Here is a 12,486-nt window from a genome sequence, read left to right on the forward strand (position 1 = left end):
TCTATTCTATTCTATTCTATTCTATTCTATTCTATTCTATTCTGTTCCCTTGCCTTTCCCATTACCTTTCCCATTCCCATGACCTTTGGCATTCCATATTCTATTCTATTCCCATTTCGTATTCTATTCTATTCTATTCTATTCTATTCTATTCTATTCTATTCTATTCTATTCTATTCTATTCTATTCTATTGTCATTCCCGTTCCCGTTCCCATTCCGTATTCTATTCTATTCTATTGTCATTCCCGTTCCCGTTCCCGTTCCCATTCCGTATTCTATTCTATTCTATTCTATTCTATTCTATTCTATTCTATTCTATTCTATTCTATTCTATTCTATTCTATTCTATTCTATTCTATTCCCATTCCGTATTCTATTCTATTCTATTCTATTCTATTCTATTCTATTCTATTCTATTCTATTCTATTCTATTCTATTCTATTCTATTCTATACTATTCACTTCCCATTCCGATTACCTTTCCATTTCACATTACCGTTCCCATTCCCATTACCTTGGCCATTCCCTATTCTATTCTATTCTATTCTATTCTATTCTATTCTATTCTATTCCCATTCCTTATTCTATTCTATTCTGTTCTGTTCTGTTCTGTTCTGTTCTGTTCTGTTCTGTTCTGTTCTGTTCTGTTCTATTCCCATTCCCTTTCCCTTTCCCTTTCCCTTTCCCATTCCCTATTCTATTCTATTCTATTCTATTCTATTCTATTCTATTCTATTCTATTCTATTCCCATTCCGTATACTATTCTATTCTATTCTGTTCTGTTCTGTTCTGTTCTGTTCTATTCCCTTTCCCTTTCCCTTTCCCTTTCCCTTTCCCTTTCCCATTCCCTATTCTATTCTATTCTATTCTATTCGATTCTATTCTGTTCTATACTATTCTATTCTATTCTATTCCCTTTCCCTTTCCCTTTCCCATTCCCATTCCCATTCCCATTCCCTATTCTGTTCTGTTCTGTTCTGTTCTGTTCAGTTCCCATTCCCATTACCTTTCCATTTCCCATTACCGTTCCCATTCCCATTCCCTATTCTATTCTATTCTATTCTATTCGATTCTATTCTGTTCTATACTATTCTATTCTATTCTATTCCCTTTCCCTTTCCCATTCCCATTCCCATTCCCATTCCCTATTCTGTTCTGTTCTGTTCTGTTCTGTTCTGTTCAGTTCCCATTCCCATTACCTTTCCATTTCCCATTACCGTTCCCATTCCCATTCCCTTGGCCATTCCCTATTCTATTCTATTCTATTCTATTCTATTCTGTTCTGTTCTGTTCTGTTCTGTTCTATTCTATTCCCATTCCCATCCCCATCCCCATCCCCATCCCCATCCCCTTTCCCATTCCCATTCCCATTCACATTACCTTTGCCATTCCATATTCTATTCTAGTCTATTCTACTCTGTTCTATTCTATTCTATTCTATTCTATTCTATTCTATTCTATTCTATTCTATTCTATTCTGTTCAGTTCCCATTCCCATTACCTTTCCTTTTCCCATTACCTTTCCCATTCCCATGACCTTTGCCATTCCATATTCTATTCTATTCCCATTTCGTATTCTATTCTATTCTATTCTATTCTATTCTATTCTATTCTATTCTATTGTCATTCCCTTTCCCGTTCCCGTTCCCATTCCGTATTCTATTCTATTCTATTCTATTCTATTCTATTGTCATTCCCGTTCCCGTTCCCGTTCCCATTCCCTATTCTATTCTATTCTATTCTATTCTATTCTATTCTATTCTATTCTATTCTATTCTATTCTATTCTATTCTATTCTATTCTATTCTATTCACTTCCCATTCCGATTACCTTTCCATTTCACATTACCGTTCCCATTCCCATTACCTTGGCCATTCCCTATTCTATTCTATTCTATTCTATTCTATTCTATTCTATTCTATTCCCATTCCTTATTCTATTCTATTCTATTCTGTTCTGTTCTGTTCTGTTCTGTTCTGTTCCCTTTCCCTTTCCCTTTCCCATTCCCATTCCCTATTCTATTCTATTCTATTCTATTCTATTCTATTCTATTCTATTGTCATTCCCGTTCCCGTTCCCGTTCCCATTCCGTATTCTATTCTATTCTATTCTATTGTCATTCCCGTTCCCGTTCCCGTTCCCATTCCGTATTCTATTCTATTCTATTCTATTCTATTCTATTCTATTCTATTCTATTCTATTCTATTCCCATTCCGTATTCTATTCTATTCTATTCTATTCTATTCTATTCTATTCTATTCTATTCTATTCTATTCTATTCTATTCTATTCTATACTATTCACTTCCCATTCCGATTACCTTTCCATTTCACATTACCGTTCCCATTCCCATTACCTTGGCCATTCCCTATTCTATTCTATTCTATCCTATTCTATTCTATTCTATTCTATTCTATTCCCATTCCTTATTCTATTCTATTCTGTTCTGTTCTGTTCTGTTCTGTTCTGTTCTGTTCTATTCTATTCCCTTTCCCTTTCCCTTTCCCTTTCCCATTCCCATTCCCTATTCTATTCTATTCTATTCTATTCTATTCTATTCTATTCCCATTCCGTATACTATTCTATTCTATTCTGTTCTGTTCTGTTCTGTTCTGTTCTATTCCCTTTCCCTTTCCCTTTCCCTTTCCCTTTCCCATTCCCTATTCTATTCTATTCTATTCCCATTCCGTATTCTATTCTATTCTATTCTATTCTATTCTATTCTATTCTATTCTATTCTATTCTATTCTATTCTATTCTATTCTATACTATTCACTTCCCATTCCGATTACCTTTCCATTTCACATTACCGTTCCCATTCCCATTACCTTGGCCATTCCCTATTCTATTCTATTCTATTCTATTCTATTCTATTCTATTCTATTCTATTCCCATTCCTTATTCTATTCTATTCTGTTCTGTTCTGTTCTGTTCTGTTCTGTTCTGTTCTGTTCTGTTCTGTTCTGTTCTATTCTATTCCCTTTCCCTTTCCCTTTCCCTTTCCCATTCCCATTCCCTATTCTATTCTATTCTATTCTATTCTATTCTATTCTATTCTATTCTATTCTATTCTATTCCCATTCCGTATACTATTCTATTCTATTCTGTTCTGTTCTGTTCTGTTCTGTTCTATTCCCTTTCCCTTTCCCTTTCCCTTTCCCTTTCCCATTCCCTATTCTATTCTATTCTATTCTATTCGATTCTATTCTGTTCTATACTATTCTATTCTATTCTATTCCCTTTCCCTTTCCCTTTCCCATTCCCATTCCCATTCCCATTCCCTATTCTGTTCTGTTCTGTTCTGTTCTGTTCAGTTCCCATTCCCATTACCTTTCCATTTCCCATTACCGTTCCCATTCCCATTCCCTATTCTATTCTATTCTATTCTATTCTATTCGATTCTATTCTGTTCTATACTATTCTATTCTATTCTATTCCCTTTCCCTTTCCCATTCCCATTCCCATTCCCTATTCTGTTCTGTTCTGTTCTGTTCTGTTCTGTTCAGTTCCCATTCCCATTACCTTTCCATTTCCCATTACCGTTCCCATTCCCATTCCCTTGGCCATTCCCTATTCTATTCTATTCTATTCTATTCTATTCTGTTCTGTTCTGTTCTGTTCTGTTCTATTCTATTCCCATTCCCATCCCCATCCCCATCCCCATCCCCATCCCCTTTCCCATTCCCATTTCCATTCACATTACCTTTGCCATTCCATATTCTATTCTAGTCTATTCTACTCTGTTCTATTCTATTCTATTCTATTCTATTCTATTCTATTCTATTCTATTCTATTCTATTCTATTCTATTCTGTTCAGTTCCCATTCCCATTACCTTTCCTTTTCCCATTACCTTTCCCATTCCCATGACCTTTGCCATTCCATATTCTATTCTATTCCCATTTCGTATTCTATTCTATTCTATTCTATTCTATTCTATTCTATTCTATTGTCATTCCCTTTCCCGTTCCCGTTCCCATTCCGTATTCTATTCTATTCTATTCTATTCTATTCTATTGTCATTCCCGTTCCCGTTCCCGTTCCCATTCCCTATTCTATTCTATTCTATTCTATTCTATTCTATTCTATTCTATTCTATTCTATTCTATTCTATTCTATTCTATTCTATTCTATTCACTTCCCATTCCGATTACCTTTCCATTTCACATTACCGTTCCCATTCCCATTACCTTGGCCATTCCCTATTCTATTCTATTCTATTCTATTCTATTCTATTCTATTCCCATTCCTTATTCTATTCTATTCTATTCTGTTCTGTTCTGTTCTGTTCTGGTCTGTTCCCTTTCCCTTTCCCTTTCCCATTCCCATTCCCTATTCTATTCTATTCTATTCTATTCTATTCTATTCTATTCTATTGTCATTCCCGTTCCCGTTCCCGTTCCCATTCCGTATTCTATTCTATTCTATTCTATTGTCATTCCCGTTCCCGTTCCCGTTCCCATTCCGTATTCTATTCTATTCTATTCTATTCTATTCTATTCTATTCTATTCTATTCTATTCCCATTCCGTATTCTATTCTATTCTATTCTATTCTATTCTATTCTATTCTATTCTATTCTATTCTATACTATTCACTTCCCATTCCGATTACCTTTCCATTTCACATTACCGTTCCCATTCCCATTACCTTGGCCATTCCCTATTCTATTCTATTCTATCCTATTCTATTCTATTCTATTCTATTCTATTCCCATTCCTTATTCTATTCTATTCTGTTCTGTTCTGTTCTGTTCTGTTCTGTTCTGTTCTATTCTATTCCCTTTCCCTTTCCCTTTCCCTTTCCCTTTCCCATTCCCATTCCCTATTCTATTCTATTCTATTCTATTCTATTCTATTCTATTCTATTCCCATTCCGTATACTATTCTATTCTATTCTGTTCTGTTCTGTTCTGTTCTGTTCTATTCCCTTTCCCTTTCCCTTTCCCTTTCCCTTTCCCTTTCCCATTCCCTATTCTATTCTATTCTATTCTATTCTATTCTATTCTGTTCTATACTATTCTATTCTATTCTATTCCCTTTCCCTTTCCCTTTCCCATTCCCATTCCCATTCCCATTCCCTATTCTGTTCTGTTCTGTTCTGTTCTGTTCAGTTCCCATTCCCATTACCTTTCCATTTCCCATTACCGTTCCCATTCCCATTCCCTATTCTATTCTATTCTATTCTATTCGATTCTATTCTGTTCTATACTATTCTATTCTATTCTATTCCCTTTCCCTTTCCCATTCCCATTCCCATTCCCATTCCCTATTCTGTTCTGTTCTGTTCTGTTCTGTTCTGTTCTGTTCAGTTCCCATTCCCATTACCTTTCCATTTCCCATTACCGTTCCCATTCCCATTCCCTTGGCCATTCCCTATTCTATTCTATTCTATTCTATTCTGTTCTGTTCTGTTCTGTTCTGTTCTGTTCTATTCTATTCTATTCTATTCTATTCTATTCTATTCTATTCTATTCTATTCTATTCTATTCTGTTCAGTTCCCATTCCCATTACCTTTCCTTTTCCCATTACCTTTCCCATTCCCATGACCTTTGCCATTCCATATTCTATTCTATTCCCATTTCGTATTCTATTCTATTCTATTCTATTCTATTCTATTCTATTCTATTCTATTCTATTCTATTCTATTGTCATTCCCGTTCCCGTTCCCGTTCCCATTCCGTATTCTATTCTATTCTATTCTATTCTATTCTATTCTATTCTATTCTATTCTATTCTATTCTATTCTATTCTATTCTATTCTATTCTATTCTGTTCAGTTCCCATTCCCATTACCTTTCCTTTTCCCATTACCTTTCCCATTCCCATGACCTTTGCCATTCCATATTCTATTCTATTCCCATTTCGTATTCTATTCTATTCGATTCTATTCTGTTCTATACTATTCTATTCTATTCTATTCCCTTTCCCTTTCCCATTCCCATTCCCATTCCCATTCCCTATTCTGTTCTGTTCTGTTCTGTTCTGTTCTGTTCAGTTCCCATTCCCATTACCTTTCCATTTCCCATTACCGTTCCCATTCCCATTCCCTTGGCCATTCCCTATTCTATTCTATTCTGTTCTGTTCTGTTCTGTTCTGTTCTGTTCTGTTCTGTTCTGTTCTATTCTATTCCCATTCCCATCCCCATCCCCATCCCCATCCCCATCCCCTTTCCCATTCCCATTCCCATTCACATTACCTTTGCCATTCCATATTCTATTCTAGTCTATTCTACTCTGTTCTATTCTATTCTATTCTATTCTATTCTATTCTATTCTATTCTATTCTATTCTATTCTATTCTATTCTATTCTGTTCAGTTCCCATTCCCATTACCTTTCCTTTTCCCATTACCTTTCCCATTCCCATGACCTTTGCCATTCCATATTCTATTCTATTCCCATTTCGTATTCTATTCTATTCTATTCTATTCTATTCTATTCTATTCTATTCTATTCTATTCTATTCTATTGTCATTCCCGTTCCCGTTCCCGTTCCCATTCCGTATTCTATTCTATTCTATTCTATTCTATTCTATTCTATTCTATTCTATTCTATTCTATTCTATTCTATTCTATTCACTTCCCATTCCGATTACCTTTCCATTTCACATTACCGTTCCCATTCCCATTACCTTGGCCATTCCCTATTCTATTCTATTCTATTCTATTCTATTCTATTCTATTCTATTCTATTCTATTCTATTCCCATTCCTTATTCTATTCTATTCTATTCTATTCTGTTCTGTTCTGTTCTGTTCTGTTCTGTTCTGTTCCCTTTCCCTTTCCCTTTCCCATTCCCATTCCCTATTCTATTCTATTCTATTCTATTCTATTCTATTCTATTCTATTGTCATTCCCGTTCCCGTTCCCGTTCCCATTCCGTATTCTATTCTATTCTATTCTATTGTCATTCCCGTTCCCGTTCCCGTTCCCATTCCGTATTCTATTCTATTCTATTCTATTCTATTCTATTCTATTCTATTCTATTCTATTCCCATTCCGTATTCTATTCTATTCTATTCTATTCTATTCTATTCTATTCTATTCTATTCTATTCTATTCTATTCTATTCTATTCTATTCTATACTATTCACTTCCCATTCCGATTACCTTTCCATTTCACATTACCGTTCCCATTCCCATTACCTTGGCCATTCCCTATTCTATTCTATTCTATTCTATTCTATTCTATTCTATTCTATTCTATTCTATTCTATTCTATTCCCATTCCTTATTCTATTCTATTCCCATTCCCTATTCTGTTCTGTTCTGTTCTGTTCTGTTCAGTTCCCATTCCCATTACCTTTCCATTTCCCATTACTGTTCCCATTCCCATTCCCTTGGCCATTCCCTATTCTATTCTATTCTATTCTATTCTATTCTATTCTATTCTTTTCTTTTCTATTCTATTCTATTCTATTCTATTCTATTCTATTCTATTCTATTCTATTCTATTCTATTCTATTCTATTCACTTCCCATTCCGATTACCTTTCCATTTCACATTACCGTTCCCATTCCCATTACCTTGGCCATTCCCTATTCTATTCTATTCTATTCTATTCTATTCTATTCTATTCTATTCTATTCTATTCCCATTCCTTATTCTATTCTATTCTATTCTGTTCTGTTCTGTTCTGTTCTGTTCTGTTCTGTTCTGTTCTATTCTATTCCCTTTCCCTTTCCCTTTCCCATTCCCATTCCCTATTCTATTCTATTCTATTCTATTCTATTCTATTCCCATTCCGTATACTATTCTATTCTGTTCTGTTCTGTTCTGTTCTGTTCTGTTCTGTTCTGTTCTATTCCCTTTCCCTTTCCCTTTCCCTTTCCCTTTCCCTTTCCCATTCCCTATTCTATTCTATTCTATTCTATTCGATTCTATTCTGTTCTATACTATTCTATTCTATTCTATTCCCTTTCCCTTTCCCATTCCCATTCCCATTCCCATTCCCTATTCTGTTCTGTTCTGTTCTGTTCTGTTCTGTTCTGTTCAGTTCCCATTCCCATTACCTTTCCATTTCCCATTACCGTTCCCATTCCCATTCCCTATTCTATTCTATTCTATTCTATTCGATTCGATTCTATTCTGTTCTATACTATTCTATTCTATTCTATTCCCTTTCCCTTTCCCATTCCCATTCCCATTCCCATTCCCTATTCTGTTCTGTTCTGTTCTGTTCTGTTCTGTTCAGTTCCCATTCCCATTACCTTTCCATTTCCCATTACCGTTCCCATTCCCATTCCCTTGGCCATTCCCTATTCTATTCTATTCTATTCTATTCTATTCTATTCTATTTTGTTCTGTTCTGTTCTGTTCTGTTCTATTCTATTCCCATTCCCATCCCCATCCCCATCCCCATCCCCATCCCCATCCCCATCCCCTTTCCCATTCCCATTCCCATTCCCATTACCTTTGCCATTCCATATTCTATTCTAGTCTATTCTACTCTGTTCTATTCTATTCTATTCTATTCTATTCTATTCTATTCTATTCTATTCTATTCTATTCTATTCTATTCTATTCTGTTCAGTTCCCATTCCCATTACCTTTCCTTTTCCCATTACCTTTCCCATTGCCATGACCTTTGCCATTCCATATTCTATTCTATTCCCATTTCGTATTCTATTCTATTCTATTCTATTCTATTCTATTCTATTCTATTCTATTCTATTCTATTCTATTCTATTCTATTCTATTCTATTGTCATTCCCTTTCCCGTTCCCATTCCGTATTCTATTCTATTCTATTCTATTCTATTGTCATTCCCGTTCCCGTTCCCGTTCCCATTCCGTATTCTATTCTATTCTATTCTATTCTATTCTATTCTATTCTATTCTATTCTATTCTATTCTATTCTATTCTATTCTATTCTATTCTATTCTATACTATTCACTTCCCATTCCGATTACCTTTCCATTTCACATTACCGTTCCCATTCCCATTACCTTGGCCATTCCCTATTCTATTCTATTCTATTCTATTCTATTCTATTCTATTCTATTCCCATTCCTTATTCTATTCTATTCTGTTCTGTTCTGTTCTGTTCTGTTCTGTTCTGTTCCCTTTCCCTTTCCCTTTCCCATTCCCATTCCCTATTCTATTCTATTCTATTCTATTCTATTCTATTCTATTCTATTGTCATTCCCGTTCCCGTTCCCGTTCCCATTCCGTATTCTATTCTATTCTATTCTATTGTCATTCCCGTTCCCGTTCCCGTTCCCATTCCGTATTCTATTCTATTCTATTCTATTCTATTCTATTCTATTCTATTCTATTCTATTCTATTCTATTCTATTCTATTCTATTCTATTCTATTGTCATTCCCGTTCCCGTTCCCGTTCCCATTCCGTATTCTATTCTATTCTATTCTATTCTATTCTATTCTATTCTATTCTATTCTATTCTATTCTATTCTATTCTATTCTATTCTATTCTGTTCAGTTCCCATTCCCATTACCTTTCCTTTTCCCATTACCTTTCCCATTCCCATGACCTTTGCCATTCCATATTCTATTCTATTCCCATTTCGTATTCTATTCTATTCGATTCTATTCTGTTCTATACTATTCTATTCTATTCTATTCCCTTTCCCTTTCCCATTCCCATTCCCATTCCCATTCCCTATTCTGTTCTGTTCTGTTCTGTTCTGTTCTGTTCAGTTCCCATTCCCATTACCTTTCCATTTCCCATTACCGTTCCCATTCCCATTCCCTTGGCCATTCCCTATTCTATTCTATTCTGTTCTGTTCTGTTCTGTTCTGTTCTGTTCTGTTCTGTTCTGTTCTGTTCTGTTCTATTCTATTCCCATTCCCATCCCCATCCCCATCCCCATCCCCATCCCCTTTCCCATTCCCATTCCCATTCACATTACCTTTGCCATTCCATATTCTATTCTAGTCTATTCTACTCTGTTCTATTCTATTCTATTCTATTCTATTCTATTCTATTCTATTCTATTCTATTCTATTCTATTCTATTCTATTCTGTTCAGTTCCCATTCCCATTACCTTTCCTTTTCCCATTACCTTTCCCATTCCCATGACCTTTGCCATTCCATATTCTATTCTATTCCCATTTCGTATTCTATTCTATTCTATTCTATTCTATTCTATTCTATTCTATTCTATTCTATTCTATTCTATTGTCATTCCCGTTCCCGTTCCCGTTCCCATTCCGTATTCTATTCTATTCTATTCTATTCTATTCTATTCTATTCTATTCTATTCTATTCTATTCTATTCTATTCTATTCACTTCCCATTCCGATTACCTTTCCATTTCACATTACCGTTCCCATTCCCATTACCTTGGCCATTCCCTATTCTATTCTATTCTATTCTATTCTATTCTATTCTATTCTATTCTATTCTATTCTATTCCCATTCCTTATTCTATTCTATTCTATTCTATTCTGTTCTGTTCTGTTCTGTTCTGTTCTGTTCTGTTCCCTTTCCCTTTCCCTTTCCCATTCCCATTCCCTATTCTATTCTATTCTATTCTATTCTATTCTATTCTATTCTATTGTCATTCCCGTTCCCGTTCCCGTTCCCATTCCGTATTCTATTCTATTCTATTCTATTGTCATTCCCGTTCCCGTTCCCGTTCCCATTCCGTATTCTATTCTATTCTATTCTATTCTATTCTATTCTATTCTATTCTATTCTATTCCCATTCCGTATTCTATTCTATTCTATTCTATTCTATTCTATTCTATTCTATTCTATTCTATTCTATTCTATTCTATTCTATTCTATTCTATACTATTCACTTCCCATTCCGATTACCTTTCCATTTCACATTACCGTTCCCATTCCCATTACCTTGGCCATTCCCTATTCTATTCTATTCTATTCTATTCTATTCTATTCTATTCTATTCTATTCTATTCTATTCCCATTCCTTATTCTATTCTATTCCCATTCCCTATTCTGTTCTGTTCTGTTCTGTTCTGTTCAGTTCCCATTCCCATTACCTTTCCATTTCCCATTACTGTTCCCATTCCCATTCCCTTGGCCATTCCCTATTCTATTCTATTCTATTCTATTCTATTCTATTCTATTCTTTTCTTTTCTATTCTATTCTATTCTATTCTATTCTATTCTATTCTATTCTATTCTATTCTATTCTATTCTATTCTATTCACTTCCCATTCCGATTACCTTTCCATTTCACATTACCGTTCCCATTCCCATTACCTTGGCCATTCCCTATTCTATTCTATTCTATTCTATTCTATTCTATTCTATTCTATTCTATTCTATTCCCATTCCTTATTCTATTCTATTCTATTCTGTTCTGTTCTGTTCTGTTCTGTTCTGTTCTGTTCTGTTCTATTCTATTCCCTTTCCCTTTCCCTTTCCCATTCCCATTCCCTATTCTATTCTATTCTATTCTATTCTATTCTATTCCCATTCCGTATACTATTCTATTCTGTTCTGTTCTGTTCTGTTCTGTTCTGTTCTGTTCTGTTCTATTCCCTTTCCCTTTCCCTTTCCCTTTCCCTTTCCCTTTCCCATTCCCTATTCTATTCTATTCTATTCTATTCGATTCTATTCTGTTCTATACTATTCTATTCTATTCTATTCCCTTTCCCTTTCCCATTCCCATTCCCATTCCCATTCCCTATTCTGTTCTGTTCTGTTCTGTTCTGTTCTGTTCTGTTCAGTTCCCATTCCCATTACCTTTCCATTTCCCATTACCGTTCCCATTCCCATTCCCTATTCTATTCTATTCTATTCTATTCGATTCGATTCTATTCTGTTCTATACTATTCTATTCTATTCTATTCCCTTTCCCTTTCCCATTCCCATTCCCATTCCCATTCCCTATTCTGTTCTGTTCTGTTCTGTTCTGTTCTGTTCAGTTCCCATTCCCATTACCTTTCCATTTCCCATTACCGTTCCCATTCCCATTCCCTTGGCCATTCCCTATTCTATTCTATTCTATTCTATTCTATTCTATTCTATTTTGTTCTGTTCTGTTCTGTTCTGTTCTATTCTATTCCCATTCCCATCCCCATCCCCATCCCCATCCCCATCCCCATCCCCATCCCCTTTCCCATTCCCATTCCCATTCCCATTACCTTTGCCATTCCATATTCTATTCTAGTCTATTCTACTCTGTTCTATTCTATTCTATTCTATTCTATTCTATTCTATTCTATTCTATTCTATTCTATTCTATTCTATTCTATTCTGTTCAGTTCCCATTCCCATTACCTTTCCTTTTCCCATTACCTTTCCCATTGCCATGACCTTTGCCATTCCATATTCTATTCTATTCCCATTTCGTATTCTATTCTATTCTATTCTATTCTATTCTATTCTATTCTATTCTATTCTATTCTATTCTATTCTATTCTATTCTATTCTATTGTCATTCCCTTTCCCGTTCCCATTCCGTATTCTATTCTATTCTATTCTATTCTATTGTCATTCCCGTTCCCGTTCCCGTTCCCATTCCGTATTCTATTCTATTCTATTCT

The sequence above is a fragment of the Pituophis catenifer genome, unplaced genomic scaffold (assembly GCF_029215685.1).
Source record: "Pituophis catenifer annectens isolate HBS135680 unplaced genomic scaffold, rPitCat1.0.hap2 SCAF_5, whole genome shotgun sequence".
In the NCBI taxonomy this organism is placed as follows: domain Eukaryota; kingdom Metazoa; phylum Chordata; class Lepidosauria; order Squamata; family Colubridae; genus Pituophis; species Pituophis catenifer.